Source organism: Punica granatum, unplaced genomic scaffold, assembly GCF_007655135.1.
Source record: "Punica granatum isolate Tunisia-2019 unplaced genomic scaffold, ASM765513v2 Contig00048, whole genome shotgun sequence".
In the NCBI taxonomy this organism is placed as follows: Eukaryota; Viridiplantae; Streptophyta; class Magnoliopsida; order Myrtales; family Lythraceae; genus Punica; species Punica granatum.
The window spans coordinates 1-22,909 of NW_022204058.1; the positions used below are offsets into that span (position 1 = coordinate 1).

The 22,909-nt window shown below is 47.1% G+C and overlaps 59 non-coding genes across 59 annotated transcripts; all 59 read right to left on the reverse strand.

The window, feature by feature from the left end:
- Positions 1 to 18: 18 nt before the first annotated feature.
- On the reverse strand, positions 19 to 136 carry LOC116189892. Its single transcript, XR_004152505.1, has one exon. It is a non-coding gene; the product is annotated as a 5S ribosomal RNA (ribosomal RNA).
- Positions 137 to 354: 218 nt separating this feature from the next.
- On the reverse strand, positions 355 to 473 carry LOC116189894. Its single transcript, XR_004152507.1, has one exon. It is a non-coding gene; the product is annotated as a 5S ribosomal RNA (ribosomal RNA).
- Positions 474 to 720: 247 nt separating this feature from the next.
- LOC116189912 lies at positions 721 to 840 on the reverse strand. The gene has a single exon (XR_004152525.1). It is a non-coding gene; the product is annotated as a 5S ribosomal RNA (ribosomal RNA).
- Positions 841 to 1,088: 248 nt separating this feature from the next.
- LOC116189890 lies at positions 1,089 to 1,207 on the reverse strand. Its single transcript, XR_004152503.1, has one exon. It is a non-coding gene; the product is annotated as a 5S ribosomal RNA (ribosomal RNA).
- A 222-nt stretch (positions 1,208 to 1,429) lies between these two features.
- On the reverse strand, positions 1,430 to 1,547 carry LOC116189903. Its single transcript, XR_004152516.1, has one exon. It is a non-coding gene; the product is annotated as a 5S ribosomal RNA (ribosomal RNA).
- A 220-nt stretch (positions 1,548 to 1,767) lies between these two features.
- On the reverse strand, positions 1,768 to 1,886 carry LOC116189929. Its single transcript, XR_004152540.1, has one exon. It is a non-coding gene; the product is annotated as a 5S ribosomal RNA (ribosomal RNA).
- Positions 1,887 to 2,112: 226 nt separating this feature from the next.
- LOC116189913 lies at positions 2,113 to 2,233 on the reverse strand. The gene has a single exon (XR_004152526.1). It is a non-coding gene; the product is annotated as a 5S ribosomal RNA (ribosomal RNA).
- A 221-nt stretch (positions 2,234 to 2,454) lies between these two features.
- LOC116189940 lies at positions 2,455 to 2,573 on the reverse strand. Its single transcript, XR_004152551.1, has one exon. It is a non-coding gene; the product is annotated as a 5S ribosomal RNA (ribosomal RNA).
- Positions 2,574 to 2,797: 224 nt separating this feature from the next.
- LOC116189960 lies at positions 2,798 to 2,916 on the reverse strand. The gene has a single exon (XR_004152570.1). It is a non-coding gene; the product is annotated as a 5S ribosomal RNA (ribosomal RNA).
- Positions 2,917 to 3,168: 252 nt separating this feature from the next.
- Positions 3,169 to 3,287, reverse strand: LOC116189952. The gene has a single exon (XR_004152562.1). It is a non-coding gene; the product is annotated as a 5S ribosomal RNA (ribosomal RNA).
- A 224-nt stretch (positions 3,288 to 3,511) lies between these two features.
- On the reverse strand, positions 3,512 to 3,630 carry LOC116189891. The gene has a single exon (XR_004152504.1). It is a non-coding gene; the product is annotated as a 5S ribosomal RNA (ribosomal RNA).
- Positions 3,631 to 4,118: 488 nt separating this feature from the next.
- Positions 4,119 to 4,237, reverse strand: LOC116189963. Its single transcript, XR_004152573.1, has one exon. It is a non-coding gene; the product is annotated as a 5S ribosomal RNA (ribosomal RNA).
- A 223-nt stretch (positions 4,238 to 4,460) lies between these two features.
- LOC116189896 lies at positions 4,461 to 4,579 on the reverse strand. Its single transcript, XR_004152509.1, has one exon. It is a non-coding gene; the product is annotated as a 5S ribosomal RNA (ribosomal RNA).
- Positions 4,580 to 4,802: 223 nt separating this feature from the next.
- LOC116189907 lies at positions 4,803 to 4,921 on the reverse strand. Its single transcript, XR_004152520.1, has one exon. It is a non-coding gene; the product is annotated as a 5S ribosomal RNA (ribosomal RNA).
- A 247-nt stretch (positions 4,922 to 5,168) lies between these two features.
- Positions 5,169 to 5,287, reverse strand: LOC116189918. The gene has a single exon (XR_004152531.1). It is a non-coding gene; the product is annotated as a 5S ribosomal RNA (ribosomal RNA).
- Positions 5,288 to 5,511: 224 nt separating this feature from the next.
- LOC116189921 lies at positions 5,512 to 5,630 on the reverse strand. Its single transcript, XR_004152533.1, has one exon. It is a non-coding gene; the product is annotated as a 5S ribosomal RNA (ribosomal RNA).
- A 251-nt stretch (positions 5,631 to 5,881) lies between these two features.
- On the reverse strand, positions 5,882 to 6,000 carry LOC116189958. The gene has a single exon (XR_004152568.1). It is a non-coding gene; the product is annotated as a 5S ribosomal RNA (ribosomal RNA).
- Positions 6,001 to 6,224: 224 nt separating this feature from the next.
- Positions 6,225 to 6,343, reverse strand: LOC116189964. Its single transcript, XR_004152574.1, has one exon. It is a non-coding gene; the product is annotated as a 5S ribosomal RNA (ribosomal RNA).
- Positions 6,344 to 6,836: 493 nt separating this feature from the next.
- Positions 6,837 to 6,955, reverse strand: LOC116189922. The gene has a single exon (XR_004152534.1). It is a non-coding gene; the product is annotated as a 5S ribosomal RNA (ribosomal RNA).
- Positions 6,956 to 7,178: 223 nt separating this feature from the next.
- Positions 7,179 to 7,297, reverse strand: LOC116189923. Its single transcript, XR_004152535.1, has one exon. It is a non-coding gene; the product is annotated as a 5S ribosomal RNA (ribosomal RNA).
- A 222-nt stretch (positions 7,298 to 7,519) lies between these two features.
- On the reverse strand, positions 7,520 to 7,638 carry LOC116189924. Its single transcript, XR_004152536.1, has one exon. It is a non-coding gene; the product is annotated as a 5S ribosomal RNA (ribosomal RNA).
- Positions 7,639 to 7,859: 221 nt separating this feature from the next.
- Positions 7,860 to 7,978, reverse strand: LOC116189926. Its single transcript, XR_004152537.1, has one exon. It is a non-coding gene; the product is annotated as a 5S ribosomal RNA (ribosomal RNA).
- A 497-nt stretch (positions 7,979 to 8,475) lies between these two features.
- On the reverse strand, positions 8,476 to 8,594 carry LOC116189927. The gene has a single exon (XR_004152538.1). It is a non-coding gene; the product is annotated as a 5S ribosomal RNA (ribosomal RNA).
- Positions 8,595 to 8,819: 225 nt separating this feature from the next.
- Positions 8,820 to 8,938, reverse strand: LOC116189928. Its single transcript, XR_004152539.1, has one exon. It is a non-coding gene; the product is annotated as a 5S ribosomal RNA (ribosomal RNA).
- A 221-nt stretch (positions 8,939 to 9,159) lies between these two features.
- Positions 9,160 to 9,277, reverse strand: LOC116189904. Its single transcript, XR_004152517.1, has one exon. It is a non-coding gene; the product is annotated as a 5S ribosomal RNA (ribosomal RNA).
- A 250-nt stretch (positions 9,278 to 9,527) lies between these two features.
- Positions 9,528 to 9,646, reverse strand: LOC116189900. The gene has a single exon (XR_004152513.1). It is a non-coding gene; the product is annotated as a 5S ribosomal RNA (ribosomal RNA).
- Positions 9,647 to 9,871: 225 nt separating this feature from the next.
- Positions 9,872 to 9,990, reverse strand: LOC116189930. Its single transcript, XR_004152541.1, has one exon. It is a non-coding gene; the product is annotated as a 5S ribosomal RNA (ribosomal RNA).
- Positions 9,991 to 10,213: 223 nt separating this feature from the next.
- LOC116189931 lies at positions 10,214 to 10,332 on the reverse strand. The gene has a single exon (XR_004152542.1). It is a non-coding gene; the product is annotated as a 5S ribosomal RNA (ribosomal RNA).
- A 492-nt stretch (positions 10,333 to 10,824) lies between these two features.
- On the reverse strand, positions 10,825 to 10,943 carry LOC116189932. The gene has a single exon (XR_004152543.1). It is a non-coding gene; the product is annotated as a 5S ribosomal RNA (ribosomal RNA).
- Positions 10,944 to 11,164: 221 nt separating this feature from the next.
- LOC116189933 lies at positions 11,165 to 11,283 on the reverse strand. The gene has a single exon (XR_004152544.1). It is a non-coding gene; the product is annotated as a 5S ribosomal RNA (ribosomal RNA).
- Positions 11,284 to 11,506: 223 nt separating this feature from the next.
- Positions 11,507 to 11,625, reverse strand: LOC116189961. Its single transcript, XR_004152571.1, has one exon. It is a non-coding gene; the product is annotated as a 5S ribosomal RNA (ribosomal RNA).
- A 251-nt stretch (positions 11,626 to 11,876) lies between these two features.
- On the reverse strand, positions 11,877 to 11,995 carry LOC116189949. The gene has a single exon (XR_004152559.1). It is a non-coding gene; the product is annotated as a 5S ribosomal RNA (ribosomal RNA).
- A 224-nt stretch (positions 11,996 to 12,219) lies between these two features.
- Positions 12,220 to 12,338, reverse strand: LOC116189934. Its single transcript, XR_004152545.1, has one exon. It is a non-coding gene; the product is annotated as a 5S ribosomal RNA (ribosomal RNA).
- Positions 12,339 to 12,558: 220 nt separating this feature from the next.
- LOC116189901 lies at positions 12,559 to 12,677 on the reverse strand. Its single transcript, XR_004152514.1, has one exon. It is a non-coding gene; the product is annotated as a 5S ribosomal RNA (ribosomal RNA).
- A 224-nt stretch (positions 12,678 to 12,901) lies between these two features.
- On the reverse strand, positions 12,902 to 13,020 carry LOC116189966. The gene has a single exon (XR_004152576.1). It is a non-coding gene; the product is annotated as a 5S ribosomal RNA (ribosomal RNA).
- A 491-nt stretch (positions 13,021 to 13,511) lies between these two features.
- Positions 13,512 to 13,630, reverse strand: LOC116189935. Its single transcript, XR_004152546.1, has one exon. It is a non-coding gene; the product is annotated as a 5S ribosomal RNA (ribosomal RNA).
- A 224-nt stretch (positions 13,631 to 13,854) lies between these two features.
- LOC116189936 lies at positions 13,855 to 13,973 on the reverse strand. Its single transcript, XR_004152547.1, has one exon. It is a non-coding gene; the product is annotated as a 5S ribosomal RNA (ribosomal RNA).
- Positions 13,974 to 14,198: 225 nt separating this feature from the next.
- LOC116189905 lies at positions 14,199 to 14,317 on the reverse strand. Its single transcript, XR_004152518.1, has one exon. It is a non-coding gene; the product is annotated as a 5S ribosomal RNA (ribosomal RNA).
- A 251-nt stretch (positions 14,318 to 14,568) lies between these two features.
- On the reverse strand, positions 14,569 to 14,687 carry LOC116189908. The gene has a single exon (XR_004152521.1). It is a non-coding gene; the product is annotated as a 5S ribosomal RNA (ribosomal RNA).
- Positions 14,688 to 14,912: 225 nt separating this feature from the next.
- On the reverse strand, positions 14,913 to 15,031 carry LOC116189957. The gene has a single exon (XR_004152567.1). It is a non-coding gene; the product is annotated as a 5S ribosomal RNA (ribosomal RNA).
- A 491-nt stretch (positions 15,032 to 15,522) lies between these two features.
- On the reverse strand, positions 15,523 to 15,643 carry LOC116189968. Its single transcript, XR_004152577.1, has one exon. It is a non-coding gene; the product is annotated as a 5S ribosomal RNA (ribosomal RNA).
- A 224-nt stretch (positions 15,644 to 15,867) lies between these two features.
- Positions 15,868 to 15,986, reverse strand: LOC116189937. The gene has a single exon (XR_004152548.1). It is a non-coding gene; the product is annotated as a 5S ribosomal RNA (ribosomal RNA).
- Positions 15,987 to 16,209: 223 nt separating this feature from the next.
- Positions 16,210 to 16,328, reverse strand: LOC116189906. Its single transcript, XR_004152519.1, has one exon. It is a non-coding gene; the product is annotated as a 5S ribosomal RNA (ribosomal RNA).
- A 250-nt stretch (positions 16,329 to 16,578) lies between these two features.
- On the reverse strand, positions 16,579 to 16,697 carry LOC116189909. The gene has a single exon (XR_004152522.1). It is a non-coding gene; the product is annotated as a 5S ribosomal RNA (ribosomal RNA).
- Positions 16,698 to 16,922: 225 nt separating this feature from the next.
- Positions 16,923 to 17,041, reverse strand: LOC116189895. Its single transcript, XR_004152508.1, has one exon. It is a non-coding gene; the product is annotated as a 5S ribosomal RNA (ribosomal RNA).
- Positions 17,042 to 17,530: 489 nt separating this feature from the next.
- LOC116189938 lies at positions 17,531 to 17,649 on the reverse strand. Its single transcript, XR_004152549.1, has one exon. It is a non-coding gene; the product is annotated as a 5S ribosomal RNA (ribosomal RNA).
- A 223-nt stretch (positions 17,650 to 17,872) lies between these two features.
- On the reverse strand, positions 17,873 to 17,991 carry LOC116189950. Its single transcript, XR_004152560.1, has one exon. It is a non-coding gene; the product is annotated as a 5S ribosomal RNA (ribosomal RNA).
- A 224-nt stretch (positions 17,992 to 18,215) lies between these two features.
- Positions 18,216 to 18,336, reverse strand: LOC116189916. The gene has a single exon (XR_004152529.1). It is a non-coding gene; the product is annotated as a 5S ribosomal RNA (ribosomal RNA).
- A 249-nt stretch (positions 18,337 to 18,585) lies between these two features.
- On the reverse strand, positions 18,586 to 18,704 carry LOC116189911. The gene has a single exon (XR_004152524.1). It is a non-coding gene; the product is annotated as a 5S ribosomal RNA (ribosomal RNA).
- Positions 18,705 to 18,927: 223 nt separating this feature from the next.
- Positions 18,928 to 19,046, reverse strand: LOC116189917. The gene has a single exon (XR_004152530.1). It is a non-coding gene; the product is annotated as a 5S ribosomal RNA (ribosomal RNA).
- Positions 19,047 to 19,536: 490 nt separating this feature from the next.
- LOC116189954 lies at positions 19,537 to 19,655 on the reverse strand. The gene has a single exon (XR_004152564.1). It is a non-coding gene; the product is annotated as a 5S ribosomal RNA (ribosomal RNA).
- A 222-nt stretch (positions 19,656 to 19,877) lies between these two features.
- On the reverse strand, positions 19,878 to 19,996 carry LOC116189962. Its single transcript, XR_004152572.1, has one exon. It is a non-coding gene; the product is annotated as a 5S ribosomal RNA (ribosomal RNA).
- Positions 19,997 to 20,240: 244 nt separating this feature from the next.
- Positions 20,241 to 20,359, reverse strand: LOC116189939. Its single transcript, XR_004152550.1, has one exon. It is a non-coding gene; the product is annotated as a 5S ribosomal RNA (ribosomal RNA).
- A 221-nt stretch (positions 20,360 to 20,580) lies between these two features.
- On the reverse strand, positions 20,581 to 20,699 carry LOC116189942. The gene has a single exon (XR_004152552.1). It is a non-coding gene; the product is annotated as a 5S ribosomal RNA (ribosomal RNA).
- A 491-nt stretch (positions 20,700 to 21,190) lies between these two features.
- On the reverse strand, positions 21,191 to 21,309 carry LOC116189943. The gene has a single exon (XR_004152553.1). It is a non-coding gene; the product is annotated as a 5S ribosomal RNA (ribosomal RNA).
- A 222-nt stretch (positions 21,310 to 21,531) lies between these two features.
- Positions 21,532 to 21,650, reverse strand: LOC116189902. Its single transcript, XR_004152515.1, has one exon. It is a non-coding gene; the product is annotated as a 5S ribosomal RNA (ribosomal RNA).
- Positions 21,651 to 21,874: 224 nt separating this feature from the next.
- Positions 21,875 to 21,993, reverse strand: LOC116189959. Its single transcript, XR_004152569.1, has one exon. It is a non-coding gene; the product is annotated as a 5S ribosomal RNA (ribosomal RNA).
- Positions 21,994 to 22,215: 222 nt separating this feature from the next.
- LOC116189914 lies at positions 22,216 to 22,333 on the reverse strand. The gene has a single exon (XR_004152527.1). It is a non-coding gene; the product is annotated as a 5S ribosomal RNA (ribosomal RNA).
- Positions 22,334 to 22,581: 248 nt separating this feature from the next.
- On the reverse strand, positions 22,582 to 22,700 carry LOC116189965. The gene has a single exon (XR_004152575.1). It is a non-coding gene; the product is annotated as a 5S ribosomal RNA (ribosomal RNA).
- Between the last annotated feature and the right edge of the window lie 209 nt (positions 22,701 to 22,909).

Below are 22,909 nucleotides of genomic sequence, written 5' to 3' on the forward strand. Positions count from 1 at the left end.
AAAAAAATTGAAAAAGGAGGGGTGCAACACGAGGACTTCCCAGGAGGTCACCCATCCTAGTACTACTCTCGCCCAAGCACGCTTACTTCGGAGTTCTGATGGGATCCGGTGCATTAGTGCTGGTATGATCGCACCCGTCAACCTTTGCGCTCGAATTCACTTTGTTCCTCCGCAGAGCTAATGAAAAAAAAAGAACAAATGAGCGCAAAACGAAAGAAAAAAATATCGAGTGCATTTCACCACGAAACTTAAGCCGTTTGCGAGTGAGCACGTGCCCAAAACATTAACCGTAACGATTGGATTCTCGTCCAACCTCTCGCCATTTCCCGAGCAGCAAAAAAAATTGAAAAAGGAGGGGTGCAACACGAGGACTTCCCAGGAGGTCACCCATCGTAGTACTACTCTCGCCCAAGCACGCTTAACTTCGGAGTTCTAATGGGATCCGGTGCATTAGTGCTGGTATGATAGTACCCGTCAACCTTTGCGCTCGAATTCACTTTGTTCCCTATCGTGTTTGCTTCTGATCCCTTTTCTCCGTAGAGCTAATGAAAAAAAAATGCACAAATGAGCGCAAAACGAAAGAAAAAAAGTATCGAGTGCATTTCACCACAAACTTTAAGCCTTTTGCGAGTGAGCACGTGCCCAAAACATTAACCGTAACGATCGGATTCCCGTCCAACCTCTCGCCATTTCCCGAGCAGCAAAAAAATTGAAAAAGGAGGGGTGCAACACGAGGACTTCCCAGGAGGTCACCCATCCTAGTACTACTCTCCTCCCAAGCACGCTTAACTTCGGAGTTCTGATGGGATCCGGTGCATTAGTGCTGGTATGATCGTACCCGTCAACCTTTGCGCTCGAATTCACTTTTTCCCTATCGTGTTTGCTTCTGATGCCCTCTTCTCCGTAGAGCTAATGAAAAAAAAATGCACAAATGAGCGCAGAAACGAAAGAAAAAAAGTATCGAGTGCATTTCACCACGAACCTTAAGCCTTTTGCGAGTGAGCACGTGCCCAAAACATTAACCGTAACGATCGGATTCCCGTCCAACCTCTCGCCATTTCCCGAGCAGCAAAAAAATTGAAAAAGGAGGGGTGCAACACGAGGACTTCCCAGGAGGTCACCCATCCTAGTACTACTCTCGCCCAAGCACGCTTAACTTCGGAGTTCTGATGGGATCCGGTGCATTAGTGCTGGTATGATCGCACCCGTCAACCTTTGCGCTCGAATTCACTTGTTCCTCCTCCGTAGAGCTAATGAAAAAAAAAATGCACAAATGAGCGCAGAAACGAAAGAAAAAAGTATCGAGTGCATTTCACCACGAACCTTAAGCCTTTTGCGAGTGAGCACGTGCCCAAAACATTAACCGTAACGATCGGATTCCCGTCCAACCTTTCGCCATTTCCCGAGCAGCAAAAAAAATTGAAAAGGAGGGGTGCAACACGAGGACTTCCCAGGAGGTCACCCATCCTAGTACTACTCTCCCCAAGCACGCTTAACTTCGGAGTTCTGATGGGATCCGGTGCATTAGTGCTGGTATGATCGCACCCGTCAACCTTTGCGCTCGAATTCACTTTGTTCCTCCGTAGAGCTAATGAAAAAAAAAAGCACAAATGAGCGCAGAAACGAAAGAAAAAAAGTATCGAGTGGCATTTCACCACGAACCTTAAGCCTTTTGCGAGTGAGCACGTGCCCAAACATTAACCGTAACGATCGGATTCCCGTCCAACCTTCGCCATTTCCCGAGCAGCAAAAAAAATTGAAAAAGGAGGGGTGCAACACGAGGACTTCCCAGGAGGTCACCCATCCTAGTACTACTCTCGCCCAAGCACGCTTAACTTCGGAGTTCTGATGGGATCCGGTGCATTAGTGCTGGTATGATCGCACCCGTCAACTTTTGCGCTCGAATTCACTTTGTTCCTCCGTAGAGCTAATGAAAAAAAAGAATGCACAAATGAGCGCAGAAACGAAAGAAAAAAAGTATCGAGTGCATTTCATCACCACGAAACTTAAGCCTTTTGCGAGTGAGCACGTGCCCAAAACATTAACCGTAACGATCGGATTCCCGTCCAACCTCTCGCCATTTCCCGAGCAGCAAAAAAAATTGAAAAAGGAGGGGTGCAACACGAGGACTTCCCAGGAGGTCACCCATCCTAGTACTACTCTCTCTCCCCAGCACGCTTAACTTCGGAGTTCTGATGGGATCCGGTGCATTAGTGCTGGTATGATCGCACCACCCTCAACCTTTGCGCTCGAATTCACTTTGTTCCTCCGTAGAGCTAATGAAAAAAAAATGCACAAATGAGCGCAGAAACGAAAGAAAAAAGTATCGAGTGCATTTCACCACGAACCTTAAGCCTTTTGCGAGTGAGCACGTGCCCAAAACATTAACCGTAACGATCGGATTCCCGTCCAACCTTCGCCATTTCCCGAGCAGCAAAAAAAATTGAAAAAGGAGGGGTGCAACACGAGGACTTCCCAGGAGGTCACCCATCCTAGTACTACTCTCGCCCAAGCACGCTTAACTTCGGAGTTCTGATGGGATCCGGTGCATTAGTGCTGGTATGATCGCACCCGTCAACCTTTGCGCTCGAATTCACTTTGTTTCCTCCTAGAGCTAATGAAAAAAAAAAATGCACAAATGAGCGCAGAAACGAAAGAAAAAAAGTATCGAGTGCATTTCACCACACGAAACTTAAGCCTTTTGCGAGTGAGCACGTGCCCAAAACATTAACCGTAACGATCGGATTCCCGTCCAACCTCTCGCCATTTCCCGAGCAGCAAAAAAATTGAAAAAGGAGGGGTGCAACACGAGGACTTCCCAGGAGGTCACCCATCCTAGTACTACTCTCGCCCAAGCACGCTTAACTTCGGAGTTCTGATGGGATCCGGTGCATTAGTGCTGGTATGATCGTACCCGTCAACCTTTGCGCTCGAATTCACTTTGTTCCCTATCGTGTTTGCTTCTGGATGCCCTTTTCTCCGTAGAGCTAATGAAAGAAAAATGCACAAATGAGCGCATAAACGAAAGAAAAAAATTATCGAGTGCATTTCACCACACGAACTTAAGCCTTTTGCGAGTGAGCACGTGCCCAAAACATTAACCGTAACGATCGGATTCCCGTCCAACCTCTCGCCATTTCCCGAGCTGCAAAAAAAATTGAAAAAGGAGGGGTGCAACACGAGGACTTCCCAGGAGGTCACCCATCCTAGTACTACTCTCGCCCAAGCACGCTTAACTTCGGAGTTCTGATGGGATCCGGTGCATTAGTGCTGGTATGATCGCACCCGTCAACCTTTGCGCTCGAATTCACTTTGTTCCTCCGTAGAGCTAATGAAAAAAAAAGAATGCACAAATGAGCGCAGAAACGAAAGAAAAAAAATATCGAGTGCATTTCACCACGAAACTTAAGCCTTTTGCGAGTGAGCACGTGCCCAAAACATTAACCGTAACGATCGGATTCCCGTCCAACCTCTCGCCATTTCCCGAGCAGCAAAAAAAATTGAAAAAGGAGGGGTGCAACACGAGGACTTCCCTGGAGGTCACCCATCCTAGTACTACTCTCGCCCATGCACGCTTAACTTCGGAGTTCTGATGGGATCCGGTGCATTAGTGCTGGTATGATCGCACCGGTCAACCTTTGCGCTCGAATTCACTTTGTTCCTCCGTAGAGCTAATGAAAAAAAAATGCACAAATGAGCGCAGAAACGAAAGAAAAAAAATATCGAGTGCATTTCACCACGAAACATAAGCCTTTTGCGAGTGAGCACGTGCCCAAAACATTAACCGTAACGATCGGATTCCTCCAACCTTTCGCCATTTCCCGAGCAGCAAAAAAATTGAAAAAGGAGGGGTGCAACACGAGGACTTCCCAGGAGTTTGCGCTCGAATTCCACTTTATTCCTATCGTGTTGCTTCGGATGCGCCTCTTCCTCCGTAGAGCTAATAAAAAAAAATGCACAAATGAGCGCAGAAACGAAAGAAAAAAAGTATCGAGTGCATTTCACCACGAACCTTAAGCCTTTTGCGAGTGAGCACGTGCCCAAAACATTAACCGTAACGATCGGATTCCCGTCCAACCTTCGCCATTTCCCGAGCAGCAAAAAAAATTGAAAAAGGAGGGGTGCAACACGAGGACTTCCCAGGAGGTCACCCATCCTAGTACTACTCTCGCCCAAGCACGCTTAACTTCGGAGTTCTGATGGGATCCGGTGCATTAGTGCTGGTATGATCGCACCCGTCAACCTTTGCGCTCGAATTCACTTTGTTCCTCCGTAGAGCTAATGAAAAAAAAAGAATGCACAAATGAGCGCAGAAACGAAAGAAAAAAAGTATCGAGTGCATTTCACCACGAACCTTAAGCCTTTTGCGAGTGAGCACGTGCCCAAAACATTAACCGTAACGATCGGATTCCCGTCCAACCTTCGCCATTTCCCGAGCAGCAAAAAAAATTGAAAAAGGAGGGGTGCAACACGAGGACTTCCCAGGAGGTCACCCATCCTAGTACTACTCTCGCCCAAGCACGCTTAACTTCGGAGTTCTGATGGGATCCGGTGCATTAGTGCTGGTATGATCGCACCCGTCAACTTTTGCGCTCGAATTCACTTTGTTCTTCTCCGTAGAGCTAATGAAAAAAAAAAATGACAAATGAGCGCAGAAACGAAAGAAAAAAAGTATCGAGTGCATTTCACCACGAAACTTAAGCCTTTTGCGAGTGAGCACGTGCCCAAAACATTAACCGTAACGATCGGATTCCCGTCCAACCTCTCGCCATTTCCCGAGCAGCAAAAAAATTGAAAAAGGAGGGGTGCAACACGAGGACTTCCCAGGAGGTCACCCATCCTAGTACTACTCTCGCCCAAGCACGCTTAACTTCGGAGTTCTGATGGGATCCGGTGCATTAGTGCTGGTATGATCGCACCCGTCAACCTTTGCGCTCGAATTCACTTTGTTCCCTATCGTGTTTGCTTCTGGATGCCTTTTCTCCGTAGAGCTAATGAAAAAAAATGCACAAATGAGCGCAGAAACGAAAGAAAAAATTATCGAGTGCATTTCACCACGAACTTAAGCCTTTTGCGAGTGAGCACGTGCCCAAAACATTAACCGTAACGATCGGATTCCCGTCCAACCTCTCGCCATTTCCCGAGCAGCAAAAAAAATTGAAAAAGGAGGGGTGCAACACGAGGACTTCCCAGGAGGTCACCCATCCTAGTACTACTCTCGCCCAAGCACGCTTAACTTCGGAGTTCTGATGGGATCCGGTGCATTAGTGCTGGTATGATCGCACCCGTCAACCTTTGCGCTCGAATTCACTTTGTTCCTCCGTAGAGCTAATGAAAAAAAAAGAATGTACAAATGAGCGCAGAAACGAAAGAAAAAAAGTATCGAGTGCATTTCACCACGAACCTTAAGCCTTTTGCGAGTGAGCACGTGCCCAAAACATTAACCGTAACGATCGGATTCCCGTCCAACCTCTCGCCATTTCCCGAGCAGCAAAAAAAATTGAAAAAGGAGGGGTGCAACACGAGGACTTCCCAGGAGGTCACCCATCCTAGTACTACTCTCGCCCAAGCACGCTTAACTTCGGAGTTCTGATGGGATCCGGTGCATTAGTGCTGGTATGATCGCACCCGTCAACCTTTGCGCTCGAATTCACTTTGTTCCCTATCGTGTTTGCTTCTGGATGCCCTTTTCTCCGTAGAGCTAATGAAAGAAAAATGCACAAATGAGCGCATAAACGAAAGAAAAAAATTATCGAGTGCATTTCACCACGAACCTTAAGCCTTTTGCGAGTGAGCACGTGCCCAAAACATTAACCGTAACGATCGGATTCCCGTCCAACCTCTCGCCATTTCCCGAGCAGCAAAAAAAATTTAAAAAGGAGGGGTGCAACACGAGGACTTCCCAGGAGGTCACCCATCCTAGTACTACTCTCGCCCAAGCACGCTTAACTTCGGAGTTCTGATGGGATCCGGTGCATTAGTGTTGGTATGATCGCACCCGTCAACCTTTGCGCTCGAATTCACTTTATTCCTCCGCAGAGCTAATGAAAAAAAAAGAATGTACAAATGAGCGCAGAAACGAAAGAAAAAAAGTATCGAGTGCATTTCACCACGAAACTTAAGCCTTTTGCGAGTGAGCACGTGCCCAAAACATTAACCGTAACGATCGGATTCCCGTCCAACCTCTCGCCATTTCCCGAGCAGCAAAAAAAATTGAAAAAGGAGGGGTGCAACACGAGGACTTCCCAGGAGGTCACCCATCCTAGTACTACTCTCGCCCAAGCACGCTTAACTTCGGAGTTCTGATGGGATTCGGTGCATTAGTGCTGGTATGATCGCACCCGTCAACCTTTGCGCTCGAATTCACTTTGTTCCTCCGTAGAGCTAATGAAAAAAAATGCACAGATGAGCGCATAAACGAAAGAAAAAAAATTATCGAGGGCATTTCACCACGAACCTTAAGCCTTTTGCGAGTGAGCACGTGCCCAAAACATTAACCGTAACGATCGGATTCCCGTCCAACCTTTCGCCATTTCCCGAGCAGCAAAAAAAATTGAAAAAGGAGGGGTGCAACACGAGGACTTCCCAGGGTTTGCGCTCGAATTCACTTTATTCCCTATCGTGTTTGGCTCCGGATGCGCCCTCTTCTCCCGTAGAGCTAATAAAAAAAAAATGCACAAATGAGCGCAGAAACGAAAGAAAAAAGTATCGAGTGCATTTCACCACGACCTTAAGCCTTTTGCGAGTGAGCACGTGCCCAAAACATTAACCGTAACGATCGGATTCCCGTCCAACCTTTCGCCATTTCCCGAGCAGCAAAAAAAATTGAAAAAGGAGGGGTGCAACACGAGGACTTCCCAGGAGGTCACCCATCCTAGTACTACTCTCGCCCAAGCACGCTTAACTTCGGAGTTCTGATGGGATCCGGTGCATTAGTGCTGGTATGATCGCACCCGTCAACTTTTGCGCTCGAATTCACTTTGTTCCTCCGTAGAGCTAATGAAAAAAAAAGAATGAACAAATGAGCGCGAAACGAAAGAAAAAAAGTATCGAGTGCATTTCACACCACGAACCTAAGCCTTTTGCGAGTGAGCACGAGCCCAAACATTAACCGTAACGATCGGATTCCCGTCCAACCTTTCGCCATTTCCCGAGCAGCAAAAAAAATTGAAAAAGGAGGGGTGCAACACGAGGACTTCCCAGGAGGTCACCCATCCTAGTACTACTCTCGCCCAAGCACGCTTAACTTCGGAGTTCTGATGGGATCCGGTGCATTAGTGCTGGTATGATCGCACCCGTCAACTTTGCGCTCGAATTCACTTTGTTCCTCCGTAGAGCTAATGAAAAAAAAAGAATAACAAATGAGCGCAGAAACGAAAGAAAAAAAGTATCGAGTGCATTTCACCACGAAACTTAAGCCTTTTGCGAGTGAGCACGTGCCCAAAACATTAACCGTAACGATCGGATTCCCGTCCAACCTCTCGCCATTTCCCGAGCAGCAAAAAAAATTGAAAAAGGAGGGGTGCAACACGAGGACTTCCCAGGAGGTCACCCATCCTAGTACTACTCTCGCCCAAGCACGCTTAACTTCGGAGTTCTGATGGGATCCGGTGCATTAGTGCTGGTATGATCGCACCCGTCAACCTTTGCGCTCGAATTCACTTTGTTCCTCCGTAGAGCTAATGAAAAAAAAGAATGTACAAATGAGCGCAGAAACGAAAGAAAAAATTATCGAGGCATTTCACCACGAAACTTAAGCCTTTTGCGAGTGAGCACGTGCCCAAAACATTAACCGTAACGATCGGATTCCCGTCCAACCTCTCGCCATTTCCCGAGCAGCAAAAAAAATTGAAAAAGGAGGGGTGCAACACGAGGACTTCCCAGGAGGTCACCCATCCTAGTACTACTCTCGCCCAAGCACGCTTAACTTCGGAGTTCTGATGGGATCCGGTGCATTAGTGCTGGTATGATCGCACCCGTCAACCTTTGCGCTCGAATTCACTTTGTTCCTCCGTAGAGCTAATGAAAAAAAAAGCACAAATGAGCGCAGAAACGAAAGAAAAAAATTATCGAGTGCATTTCACCACGAACCTTAAGCCTTTTGCGAGTGAGCACGTGCCCAAAACATTAACCGTAACGATCGGATTCCCGTCCAACCTTTCGCCATTTCCCGAGCAGCAAAAAAAATTGAAAAAGGAGGGGTGCAACACGAGGACTTCCCAGGGTTTTAGCGCTCGAATTCACTTTATTCCCTATCGTGTTTGCTTCCGATGCCCTCTTCTCGTCTCCTCCGTAGAGCTAATAAAAAAAAAATGCACAAATGAGCGCAGAAACGAAAGAAAAAAGTATCGAGTGCATTTCACCACGAACCTTAAGCCTTTTGCGAGTGAGCACGTGCCCAAAACATTAACCGTAACGATCGGATTCCCGTCCAACCTTCGCCATTTCCCGAGCAGCAAAAAAATTGAAAAAGGAGGGGTGCAACACGAGGACTTCCCAGGAGGTCACCCATCCTAGTACTACTCTCGCCCAAGCACGCTTAACTTCGGAGTTCTGATGGGATCCGGTGCATTAGTGCTGGTATGATCGCACCCGTCAACTTTTGCGCTCGAATTCACTTTGTTCCTCCGTAGAGCTAATGAAAAAAAAAAGAATGAACAAATGAGCGCAGAAACGAAAGAAAAAAAGTATCGTGTGCATTTCACCACGAACCTTAAGCCTTTTGCGAGTGAGCACGAGCCCAAAACATTAACCGTAACGATCGGATTCCCGTCCAACCTTTCGCCATTTCCCGAGCAGCAAAAAAAATTGAAAAAGGAGGGGTGCAACACGAGGACTTCCCAGGAGGTCACCCATCCTAGTACTACTCTCGCCCAAGCACGCTTAACTTCGGAGTTCTGATGGGATCCGGTGCATTAGTGCTGGTATGATCGCACCCGTCAACCTTTGCGCTCGAATTCACTTTGTTCCTCCGTAGAGCTAATGAAAAAAAAAGAATGACAAATGAGCGCAGAAACGAAAGAAAAAAAGTATCGAGTGCATTTCACCACGAAACTTAAGCCTTTTGCGAGTGAGCACGTGCCCAAACATTAACCGTAACGATCGGATTCCCGTCCAACTCTCGCCATTTCCCGAGCAGCAAAAAAAATTGAAAAAGGAGGGGTGCAACACGAGGACTTCCCGGAGGTCACCCATCCTAGTACTACTCTCGCCCAAGCACGCTTAACTTCGGAGTTCTGATGGGATCCGGTGCATTAGTGCTGGTATGATCGTACCCGTCAACCTTTGCGCTCGAATTCACTTTGTTCCCTATCGTGTTTGCTTCTGGATGCCCTTTTCTCCGTAGAGCTAATGAAAAAAAAATGCACAAATGAGCGCATAAACGAAAGAAAAAAATTATCGAGGGCATTTCACCACGAAACTTAAGCCTTTTGCGAGTGAGCACGTGCCCAAAACATTAACCGTAACGATCGGATTCCCGTCCAACCTCTCGCCATTTCCCGAGCAGCAAAAAAATTTAAAAAGGAGAGGTGCAACACGAGGACTACCCAGGAGGTCACCCATCCTAGTACTACTCTCGCCCAAGCACGCTTAACTTCGGAGTTCTGATGGGATCCGGTGCATTAGTGTTGGTATGATCGCACCCGTCAACCTTTGCGCTCGAATTCACTTTATTCCTCCGCAGAGCTAATGAAAAAAAAAAGAATGTACAAATGAGCGCAGAAACGAAAGAAAAAAATTATCGAGTGCATTTCACCACGAACCTTAAGCCTTTTGCGAGTGAGCACGTGCCCAAAACATTAACCGTAACGATCGGATTCCCGTCCAACCTCTCGCCATTTCCCGAGCAGCAAAAAAAATTGAAAAAGGAGGGGTGCAACACGAGGACTTCCCAGGAGGTCACCCATCCTAGTACTACTCTCGCCCAAGCACGCTTAACTTCGGAGTTCTGATGGGATCCGGTGCATTAGTGCTGGTATGATCGCACCCGTCAACCTTTGCGCTCGAATTCACTTTGTTCCTCCTAGAGCTAATGAAAAAAAAAGAATGTACAAATGAGCGCAGAAACGAAAGAAAAAAATTATCGAGTGCATTTCACCACGAAACTTAAGCCTTTTGCGAGTGAGCACGTGCCCAAAACATTAACCGTAACGATCGGATTCCCGTCCAACCTCTCGCCATTTCCCGAGCAGCAAAAAAAATTGAAAAAGGAGGGGTGCAACACGAGGACTTCCCAGGAGGTCACCCATCCTAGTACTACTCTCGCCCAAGCACGCTTAACTTCGGAGTTCTGATGGGATCCGGTGCATTAGTGCTGGTATGATCGCACCCGTCAACCTTTGCGCTCGAATTCACTTTGTTCCTCCGTAGAGCTAATGAAAAAAAATGCACAAATGAGCGCATAAACGAAAGAAAAAAATTACCGAGGGCATTTCACCACGAAACTTAAGCCTTTTGCGAGTGAGCACGTGCCCAAAACATTAACCGTAACGATCGGATTCCCGTCCAACCTTTCGCCATTTCCCGAGCAGCAAAAAAATTGAAAAAGGAGGGGTGCAACACGAGGACTTCCCAGGGTTTGCGCTCGAATTCACTTTATTTCCCTATCGTGTTTTGCTTCCGGATGCCCTCTTCTCCGTAGAGCTAATAAAAAAAAAATGCACAAATGAGCGCAGAAACGAAAGAAAAAAAGTATCGAGTGCATTTCACCACGAACCTTAAGCCTTTTGCGAGTGAGCACGAGCCCAAAACATTAACCGTAACGATCGGATTCCCGTCCAACCTTTCGCCATTTCCCGAGCAGCAAAAAAAATTGAAAAAGGAGGGGTGCAACACGAGGACTTCCCAGGAGGTCACCCATCCTAGTACTACTCTCGCCCAAGCACGCTTAACTTCGGAGTTCTGATGGGATCCGGTGCATTAGTGCTGGTATGATCGCACCCGTCAACTTTGCGCTCGAATTCACTTTGTTCCTCCGTAGAGCTAATGAAAAAAAAGAATGAACAAATGAGCGCAGAAACGAAAGAAAAAAAGTATCGAGTGCATTTCACCACGAACCTTAAGCCTTTTGCGAGTGAGCACGTGCCCAAAACATTAACCGTAACGATCGGATTCCCGTCCAACCTTTCGCCATTTCCCGAGCAGCAAAAAAAATTGAAAAGGAGGGGTGCAACACGAGGACTTCCCAGGAGGTCACCCATCCTAGTACTACTCTCGCCCAAGCACGCTTAACTTCGGAGTTCTGATGGGATCCGGTGCATTAGTGCTGGTATGATCGCACCCGTCAACCTTTGCGCTCGAATTCACTTTGTTCCTCCGTAGAGCTAATGAAAAAAAAAAGAATGACAAATGAGCGCAGAAACGAAAGAAAAAAAGTATCGAGTGCATTTCACCACGAAACTTAAGCCTTTTGCGAGTGAGCACGTGCCCAAAACATTAACCGTAACGATCGGATTCCCGTCCAACCTCTCGCCATTTCCCGAGCAGCAAAAAAATTGAAAAAGGAGGGGTGCAACACGAGGACTTCCCAGGAGGTCACCCATCCTAGTACTACTCTCGCCCAAGCACGCTTAACTTCGGAGTTCTGATGGGATCCGGTGCATTAGTGCTGGTATGATCGTACCCGTCAACCTTTGCGCTCGAATTCACTTTGTTCCCTATCGTGTTTGCTTCTGGATGCCCTTTTCTCCGTAGAGCTAATGAAAGAAAAATGCACAAATGAGCGCAGAAACGAAAGAAAAAAATTATCGAGGGCATTTCACCACGAAACTTAAGCCTTTTGCGAGTGAGCACGTGCCCAAAACATTAACCGTAACGATCGGATTCCCGTCCAACCTCTCGCCATTTCCCGAGCAGCAAAAAAAATTGAAAAAGGAGGGGTGCAACACGAGGACTTCCCAGGAGGTCACCCATCCTAGTACTACTCTCGCCCAAGCACGCTTAACTTCGGAGTTCTGATGGGATCCGGTGCATTAGTGCCGGTATGATCGCACCCGTCAACCTTTGCGCTCGAATTCACTTTGTTCCTCCGCAGAGCTAATGAAAAAAAAAAGAATGCACAAATGAGCGCAGAAACGAAAGAAAAAAATATCGAGTGCATTTCACCACGAAACTTAAGCCTTTTGCGAGTGAGCACGTGCCCAAAACATTAACCGTAACGATCGGATTCCCGTCCAACCTCTCGCCATTTCCCGAGCAGCAAAAAAAATTGAAAAAGGAGGGGTGCAACACGAGGACTTCCCAGGAGGTCACCCATCCTAGTACTACTCTCGCCCAAGCACGCTTAACTTCGGAGTTCTGATGGGATCCGGTGCATTAGTGCTGGTATGATCGCACCCGTCAACCTTTGCGCTCGAATTCACTTTGTTCCTCCGTAGAGCTAATGAAAAAAAAATGCAAAAATGAGCGCAGAAACGAAAGAAAAAAAGTATCGAGTGCATTTCACCACGAAACTTAAGCCTTTTGCGAGTGAGCACGTGCCCAAAACATTAACCGTAACGATCGGATTCCCGTCCAACCTCTCGCCATTTCCCGAGCAGCAAAAAAATTTAAAAAGGAGAGGTGCAACACGAGGACTACCCAGGAGGTCACCCATCCTAGTACTACTCTCGCCCAAGCACGCTTAACTTCGGAGTTCTGATGGGATCCGGTGCATTAGTGTTGGTATGATCGCACCCGTCAACCTTTGCGCTCGAATTCACTTTGTTCCTCCGTAGAGCTAATGAAAAAAAAAGAATGTACAAATGAGCGCAGAAACGAAAGAAAAAAATTATCGAGTGGCATTTCACCACGAAACTTAAGCCTTTTGCGAGTGAGCACGTGCCCAAAACATTAACCGTAACGATCGGATTCCCGTCCAACCTCTCGCCATTTCCCGAGCAGCAAAAAAAATTGAAAAAGGAGGGTGCAACACGAGGACTTCCCAGGAGGTCACCCATCCTAGTACTACTCTCGCCCAAGCACGCTTAACTTCGGAGTTCTGATGGGATTCGGTGCATTAGTGCTGGTATGATCGCACCCGTCAACCTTTGCGCTCGAATTCACTTTGTTCCTCCGTAGAGCTAATGAAAAAAAATGCACAGATGAGCGCATAAACGAAAGAAAAAAAATTATCGAGGGCATTTCACCACGAACCTTAAGCCTTTTGCGAGTGAGCACGTGCCCAAAACATTAACCGTAACGATCGGATTCCCGTCCAACCTTTCGCCATTTCCCGAGCAGCAAAAAAAATTGAAAAAGGAGGGGTGCAACACGAGGACTTCCCAGGGTTTGCGCTCGAATTCACTTTATTCCCTATCGTGTTTGCTTCCGGATGCCCTCTTCTCCGTAGAGCTAATAAAAAAAAATGCACAAATGAGCGCAGAAACGAAAGAAAAAAAGTATCGAGTGCATTTCACCACGAACCTTAAGCCTTTTGCGAGTGAGCACGAGCCCAAAACATTAACCGTAACGATCGGATTCCCGTCCAACCTTTCGCCATTTCCCGAGCAGCAAAAAAAATTGAAAAAGGAGGGGTGCAACACGAGGACTTCCCAGGAGGTCACCCATCCTAGTACTACTCTCGCCCAAGCACGCTTAACTTCGGAGTTCTGATGGGATCCGGTGCATTAGTGCTGGTATGATCGCACCCGTCGACTTTGCGCTCGAATTCACTTTGTTCCTCCGTAGAGCTAATGAAAAAAAAAAGAATGAACAAATGAGCGCAGAAACGAAAGAAAAAAAGTATCGAGTGCATTTCACCACGAAACTTAAGCCTTTTGCGAGTGAGCACGTGCCCAAAACATTAACCGTAACGATCGGATTCCCGTCCAACCTTTCGCCATTTCCCGAGCAGCAAAAAAAATTGAAAAAGGAGGGGTGCAACACGAGGACTTCCCAGGAGGTCACCCATCCTAGTACTACTCTCGCCCAAGCACGCTTAACTTCGGAGTTCTGATGGGATCCGGTGCATTAGTGCTGGTATGATCGCACCCGTCAACTTTTGCGCTCGAATTCACTTTGTTCCTCCGTAGAGCTAATGAAAAAAAAAAGAATGAACAAATGAGCGCAGAAACGAAAGAAAAAAAGTATCGAGTGCATTTCACCACGAAACTTAAGCCTTTTGCGAGTGAGCACGTGCCCAAAACATTAACCGTAACGATCGGATTCCCGTCCAGCCTCTCGCCATTTCCCGAGCAGCAAAAAAAATTGAAAAAGGAGGGGTGCAACACGAGGACTTCCCTGGAGGTCACCCATCCTAGTACTACTCTCGCCCATGCACGCTTAACTTCGGAGTTCTGATGGGATCCGGTGCATTAGTGCTGGTATGATAGTACCCGTCAACCTTTGCGCTCGAATTCACTTTGTTCCCTATCGTGTTTGCTTCTGGATGCCCTTTTCTCCGTAGAGCTAATGAAAAAAAAATGCACAAATGAGCGCATAAACGAAAGAAAAAAATTATCGAGGGCATTTCACCACGAAACTTAAGCCTTTTGCGAGTGAGCACGTGCCCAAAACATTAACCGTAACGATCGGATTCCCGTCCAACCTCTCGCCATTTCCCGAGCAGCAAAAAAAATTGAAAAAGGAGGGGTGCAACACGAGGACTACCCAGGAGGTCACCCATCCTAGTACTACTCTCGCCCAAGCACGCTTAACTTCGGAGTTCTGTTGGGATCCGGTGCATTAGTGTTGGTATGATCGCACCCGTCAACCTTTGCGCTCGAATTCACTTTATTCCTCCGCAGAGCTAATGAAAAAAAAAAGAATGTACAAATGAGCGCAGAAACGAAAGAAAAAAAGTATCGAGTGCATTTCACCACGAACCTTAAGCCTTTTGCGAGTGAGCACGTGCCCAAAACATTAACCGTAACGATCGGATTCCCGTCCAACCTCTCGCCATTTCCCGAGCAGCAAAAAAAATTGAAAAAGGAGGGGTGCAACACGAGGACTTCCCTGGAGGTCACCCATCCTAGTACTACTCTCGCCCATGCACGCTTAACTTCGGAGTTCTGATGGGATCCGGTGCATTAGTGCTGGTATGATCGCACCCGTCAACCTTTGCGCTCGAATTCACTTTGTTCCTCCGTAGAGCTAATGAAAAAAAATGCACAGATGAGCGCATAAACGAAAGAAAAAAATTATCGAGGGCATTTCACCACGAACCTTAAGCCTTTTGCGAGTGAGCACGTGCCCAAAACATTAACCGTAACGATCGGATTCCCGTCCAACCTTTCGCCATTTCCCGAGCAGCAAAAAAAATTGAAAAAGGAGGGGTGCAACACGAGGACTTCCCAGGGTTTGCGCTCGAATTCACTTTATTCCCTATCGTGTTTGCTTCCGGATGCCCTCTTCTCCGTAGAGCTAATAAAAAAAAAATGCACAAATGAGCGCAGAAACGAAAGAAAAAAAGTATCGAGTGCATTTCACCACGAACCTTAAGCCTTTTGCGAGTGAGCACGAGCCCAAAACATTAACCGTAACGATCGGATTCCCGTCCAACCTTTCGCCATTTCCCGAGCAGCAAAAAAAATTGAAAAAGGAGGGGTGCAACACGAGGACTTCCCAGGAGGTCACCCATCCTAGTACTACTCTCTCGCCCAAGCACGCTTAACTTCGGAGTTCTGATGGGATCCGGTGCATTAGTGCTGGTATGATCGCACCCGTCAACTTTTGCGCTCGAATTCACTTTGTTCCTCCGTAGAGCTAATGAAAAAAAAAGAATGAACAAATGAGCGCAGAAACGAAAGAAAAAAAGTATCGTGTGCATTTCACCACGAACCTTAAGCCTTTTGCGAGTGAGCACGAGCCCAAAACATTAACCGTAACGATCGGATTCCCGTCCAACCTTTCGCCATTTCCCGAGCAGCAAAAAAAATTGAAAAAGGAGGGGTGCAACACGAGGACTTCCCAGGAGGTCACCCATCCTAGTACTACTCTCGCCCAAGCACGCTTAACTTCGGAGTTCTGATGGGATCCGGTGCATTAGTGCTGGTATGATCGCACCCGTCAACTTTTGCGCTCGAATTCACTTTGTTCCTCCGTAGAGCTAATGAAAAAAAAAGAATGAACAAATGAGCGCAGAAACGAAAGAAAAAAAGTATCGAGTGCATTTCACCACGAAACTTAAGCCTTTTGCGAGTGAGCACGTGCCCAAAACATTAACCGTAACGATCGGATTCCCGTCCAGCCTCTCGCCATTTCCCGAGCAGCAAAAAAATTGAAAAAGGAGGGGTGCAACACGAGGACTTCCCTGGAGGTCACCCATCCTAGTACTACTCTCGCCCATGCACGCTTAACTTCGGAGTTCTGATGGGATCCGGTGCATTAGTGCTGGTATGATAGTACCCGTCAACCTTTGCGCTCGAATTCACTTTGTTCCCTATCGTGTTTGCTTCTGGATGCCCTTTTCTCCGTAGAGCTAATGAAAAAAAAATGCACAAATGAGCGCATAAACGAAAGAAAAAAATTATCGAGGCATTTCACCACGAAACTTAAGCCTTTTGCGAGTGAGCACGTGCCCAAAACATTAACCGTAACGATCGGATTCCCGTCCAACCTCTCGCCATTTCCCGAGCAGCAAAAAAAATTGAAAAAGGAGGGGTGCAACACGAGGACTACCCAGGAGGTCACCCATCCTAGTACTACTCTCGCCCAAGCACGCTTAACTTCGGAGTTCTGTTGGGATCCGGTGCATTAGTGTTGGTATGATCGCACCCGTCAACCTTTGCGCTCGAATTCACTTTATTCCTCCGCAGAGCTAATGAAAAAAAAAAGAATGTACAAATGAGCGCAGAAACGAAAGAAAAAAATTATCGAGGGCATTTCACCACGAAACTTAAGCCTTTTGCGAGTGAGCACGTGCCCAAAACATTAACCGTAACGATCGGATTCCCGTCCAACCTCTCGCCATTTCCCGAGCAGCAAAAAAAATTGAAAAAGGAGGGGTGAAACACGAGGACTTCCCAGGAGGTCACCCATCCTAGTACTACTCTCGCCCAAGCACGCTTAACTTCGGAGTTCTGATGGGATTCGGTGCATTAGTGCTGGTATGATCGCACCCGTCAACCTTTGCGCTCGAATTCACTTTGTTCCTCCGTAGAGCTAATGAAAAAAAATGCACAGATGAGCGCATAAACGAAAGAAAAAAATTATCGAGGGCATTTCACCACGAACCTTAAGCCTTTTGCGAGTGAGCACGTGCCCAAAACATTAACCGTAACGATCGGATTCCCGTCCAACCTTTCGCCATTTCCCGAGCAGCAAAAAAAATTGAAAAAGGAGGGGTGCAACACGAGGACTTCCCAGGGTTTGCGCTCGAATTCACTTTATTCCCTATCGTGTTTGCTTCCGGATGCCCTCTTCTCCGTAGAGCTAATAAAAAAAATGCACAAATGAGCGCAGAAACGAAAGAAAAAAAGTATCGAGTGCATTTCACCACGAACCTTAAGCCTTTTGCGAGTGAGCACGAGCCCAAAACATTAACCGTAACGATCGGATTCCCGTCCAACCTTTCGCCATTTCCCGAGCAGCAAAAAAAATTGAAAAAGGAGGGGTGCAACACGAGGACTTCCCAGGAGGTCACCCATCCTAGTACTACTCTCGCCCAAGCACGCTTAACTTCGGAGTTCTGATGGGATCCGGTGCATTAGTGCTGGTATGATCGCACCCGTCAACTTTTGCGCTCGAATTCACTTTGTTCCTCCGTAGAGCTAATGAAAAAAAAAGAATGAACAAATGAGCGCAGAAACGAAAGAAAAAAAGTATCGTGTGCATTTCACCACGAACCTTAAGCCTTTTGCGAGTGAGCACGAGCCCAAAACATTAACCGTAACGATCGGATTCCCGTCCAACCTTTCGCCATTTCCCGAGCAGCAAAAAAAATTGAAAAAGGAGGGTGCAACACGAGGACTTCCCAGGAGGTCACCCATCCTAGTACTACTCTCGCCCAAGCACGCTTAACTTCGGAGTTCTGATGGGATCCGGTGCATTAGTGCTGGTATGATCGCACCCGTCAACTTTTGCGCTCGAATTCACTTTGTTCCTCCGTAGAGCTAATGAAAAAAAAAGAATGAACAAATGAGCGCAGAAACGAAGAAAAAAAAAGTATCGAGTGCATTTCACCACGAAACTTAAGCCTTTTGCGAGTGAGCACGTGCCCAAAACATTAACCGTAACGATCGGATTCCCGTCCAGCCTCTCGCCATTTCCCGAGCAGCAAAAAAAATGAAAAAGGAGGGGTGCAACACGAGGACTTCCCTGGAGGTCACCCATCCTAGTACTACTCTCTCGCCCATGCACGCTTAACTTCGGAGTTCTGATGGGATCCGGTGCATTAGTGCTGGTATGATAGTACCCGTCACCTTTGCGCTCGAATTCACTTTGTTCCCTATCGTGTTTGCTTCTGGATGCCCTTTTCTCCGTAGAGCTAATGAAAAAAAAATGCACAAATGAGCGCATAAACGAAAGAAAAAATTATCGAGGGCATTTCACCACGAAACTTAAGCCTTTTGCGAGTGAGCACGTGCCCAAAACATTAACCGTAACGATCGGATTCCCGTCCAACCTCTCGCCATTTCCCGAGCAGCAAAAAAAATTGAAAAAGGAGGGGTGCAACACGAGCACTACCCAGGAGGTCACCCATCCTAGTACTACTCTCGCCCAAGCACGCTTAACTTCGGAGTTCTGTTGGGATCCGGTGCATTAGTGTTGGTATGATCGCACCCGTCAACCTTTGCGCTCGAATTCACTTTATTCTCCGCAGAGCTAATGAAAAAAAAAAAGAATGTACAAATGAGCGCAAAACGAAAGAAAAAAATTATCGAGGGCATTTCACCACGAAACTTAAGCCTTTTGCGAGTGAGCACGTGCCCAAAACATTAACCGTAACGATCGGATTCCCGTCCAACCTCTCGCCATTTTCCCGAGCAAAAAAAAATTGAAAAAGGAGGGGTGCAACACGAGGACTTCCCAGGAGGTCACCCATCCTAGTACTACTCTCGCCCCAAGCACGCTTACTTTGGAGTTCTGATGGGATTCGGTGCATTAGTGCTGGTATGATCGCACCCGTCAACCTTTGCGCTCGAATTCACTTTGTTCCTCCGTAGAGCTAATGAAAAAAAAATGCACAAATGAGCGCATAAACGAAAGAAAAAAATTATCGAGGGCATTTCACCACGAACCTTAAGCCCTTTGCGAGTGAGCACGTGCCCAAACCATTAACCGTAACGATCGGATTCCCGTCCAACCTTTCGCCATTTCCCGAGCAGCAAAAAAAATTGAAAAAGGAGGGGTGCAACACGAGGACTTCCCAGGGTTTTCGCTCGAATTCATTTATCCCTATCGGGTTTGCTTCCGGATGCCCTCTTCTCCGTAGAGCTAATAAAAAAAAAAAATGCACAAATGAGCGCAGAAACGAAAGAAAAAAGTATCGAGTGCATTTCACCACGAACCTTAAGCCTTTTGCGAGTGAGCACGAGCCCAAAACATTAACCGTAACGATCGGATTCCCGTCCAACCTTTCGCCATTTCCCGAGCAGCAAAAAAAATTGAAAAGGAGGGGTGCAACACGAGGACTTCCCAGGAGGTCACCCATCCTAGTACTACTCTCGCCCAAGCACGCTTAACTTCGGAGTTCTGATGGGATCCGGTGCATTAGTGCTGGTATGATCGCACCAGTCAACCTTTGCGCTCGAATTCACTTTGTTCCTCCGTAGAGCTAATGAAAAAAAAAATGTACAAATGAGCGCAGAAACGAAAGAAAAAAAGTATCGAGTGCATTTCACCACGAACCTTAAGCCTTTTGCGAGTGCGCACGAGCCCAAAACATTAACCGTAACGATCGGATTCCCGTCCAACCTTTCGCCATTTCCCGAGCAGCAAAAAAAATTGAAAAAGGAGGGGTGCAACACGAGGACTTCCCAGGAGGTCACCCATCCTAGTACTACTCTCGCCCAAGCACGCTTAACTTCGGAGTTCTGATGGGATCCGGTGCATTAGTGCTGGTATGATCGTACCCGTCAACCTTTGCGCTCGAATTCACTTTGTTCCCTATCGTGTTTGCTTCGATGCCCTTCTCGTAGAGCTAATAAAAAAAAATGCACAAATGAGCGCAGAAACGAAAGAAAAAAAGTATCGAGTGCATTTCACCACGAAACTTAAGCCTTTTGCGAGTGAGCACGTGCCCAAAACATTAACCGTAACGATCGGATTCCCGTCCAACCTCTCGCCATTTCCCGAGCAGCAAAAAAATTGAAAAAGGAGGGGTGCAACACGAGGACTTCCCAGGAGGTCACCCATCCTAGTACTACTCTCGCCCAAGCACGCTTAACTTCGGAGTTCTGATGGGATCCGGTGCATTAGTGCTGGTATGATCGCACCCGTCAACCTTTGCGCTCGAATTCACTTTGTTCCTCCGTAGAGCTAATGAAAAAAAGAATGCACAAATGAGCGCAGAAACGAAAGAAAAAATTATCGAGTGCATTTCACCACGAAACTTAAGCCTTTTGCGAGTGAGCACGTGCCCAAAACATTAACCGTAACGATCGGATTCCCGTCCAACCTCTCGCCATTTCCCGAGCAGCAAAAAAAATTGAAAAAGGAGGGGTGCAACACGAGGACTTCCCAGGAGGTCACCCATCCTAGTACTACTCTCGCCCAAGCACGCTTAACTTCGGAGTTCTGATGGGATCCGGTGCATTAGTGCTGGTATGATCGCACCCGTCAACCTTTGCGCTCGAATTCACTTTGTTCCTCCGTAGAGCTAATGAAAAAAAATGCACAAATGAGCGCATAAACGAAAGAAAAAAATTACCGAGGGCATTTCACCACGAAACTTAAGCCTTTTGCGAGTGAGCACGTGCCCAAAACATTAACCGTAACGATCGGATTCCCGTCCAACCTTTCGCCATTTCCCGAGCAGCAAAAAAATTGAAAAAGGAGGGGTGCAACACGAGGACTTCCCAGGGTTTGCGCTCGAATTCCCACTTATTCCCTATCGTGTTTTGCTTCCTGATGCCCTCTTCTCCGTAGAGCTAATAAAAAAAAATGCACAAATGAGCGCAGAAACGAAAGAAAAAAAGTATCGAGTGCATTTCACCACGAACCTTAAGCCTTTTGCGAGTGAGCACGTGCCCAAAACATTAACCGTAACGATCGGATTCCCGTCCAACCTTTCGCCATTTCCCGAGCAGCAAAAAAAATTGAAAAAGGAGGGGTGCAACACGAGGACTTCCCAGGAGGTCACCCATCCTAGTACTACTCTCGCCCAAGCACGCTTAACTTCGGAGTTCTGATGGGATCCGGTGCATTAGTGCTGGTATGATCGCACCCGTCAACCTTTGCGCTCGAATTCACTTTGTTCCTCCGTAGAGCTAATGAAAAAAAAAGAATGCACAAATGAGCGCAGAAACGAAAGAAAAAAGTATCGAGTGCATTTCACCACGAACCTTAAGCCTTTTGCGAGTGAGCACGTGCCCAAAACATTAACCGTAACGATCGGATTCCCGTCCAACCTTCGCCATTTCCCGAGCAGCAAAAAAAATTGAAAAAGGAGGGGTGCAACACGAGGACTTCCCAGGAGGTCACCCATCCTAGTACTACTCTCGCCCAAGCACGCTTATCTTCGGAGTTCTGATGGTATCCGGTGCATTAGTGCTGGTGTGATCGCACCCGTCAACCTTTGTGCTCGAATTTACCTTGTTCCTCCGCAGAGCTAATGAAAAAAAAAGAATGAACAAATGAGCGCAGAAACGAAAGAAAAAAAGTATCGAGTGCATTTCACCACGAACCTTAAGCCTTTTGCGAGTGCGCACGAGCCCAAAACATTAACCGTAACGATCGGATTCCCGTCCAACCTCTCGCCATTTCCCGAGCAGCAAAAAAAATTGAAAAAGGAGGGGTGCAACACGAGGACTTCCCAGGAGGTCACCCATCCTAGTACTACTCTCGCCCAAGCACGCTTAACTTCGGAGTTCTGATGGGATCCGGTGCATTAGTGTTGGTATGATCGCACCCGTCAACCTTTGCGCTCGAATTCCCTTTGTTCCTCCGTAGAGCTAATGAAAAAAAAAAGAATGTACAAATGAGCGCAGAAACGAAAGAAAAAAGTATCGAGTGCATTTCACCACGAACCTTAAGCCTTTTGCGAGTGAGCACGTGCCCAAAACATTAACCGTAACGATCGGATTCCCGTCCAACCTCTTGCCATTTCCCGAGCAGCAAAAAAATTGAAAAGGAGGGGTGCAACACGAGGACTTCCCAGGAGGTCACCCATCCTAGTACTACTCTCCCCAAGCACGCTTAACTTCGGAGTTCTGATGGGATCCGGTGCATTAGTGCTGGTATGATCGTACCCGTCAACCTTTGCGCTCGAATTCACTTTGTTCCCTATCGTGTTGCTTCTGGATGCCCTTTTCTCCGTAGAGCTAATGAAAAAAATGCACAAATGAGCGCAGAAACGAAAGAAAAAAATTATCGATGGCATTTCACCACGAAACTTAAGCCTTTTGCGAGTGAGCACGTGCCCAAAACATTAACCGTAACGATCGGATTCCCGTCCAACCTCTCGCCATTTCCCGAGCAGCAAAAAAAATTGAAAAAGGAGGGGTGCAACACGAGGACTTCCCAGGAGGTCACCCATCCTAGTACTACTCTCGCCCAAGCACGCTTAACTTCGGAGTTCTGATGGGATTCGGTGCATTAGTGCTGGTATGATCGCACCCGTCAACCTTTGCGCTCGAATTCACTTTGTTCCCTATCGTGTTTGCTTCCGGATGCCCTAATCTCCGAGAAATGAAAAAAATGCACAAATGAGCGCAGAAACGAAAGAAAAAAAGTATCGAGTGCATTTCACCACGAACCTTAAGCCTTTTGCGAGTGAGCACGTGCCCAAAACATTAACCGTAACGATCGGATTCCGTCCACCTCTCGC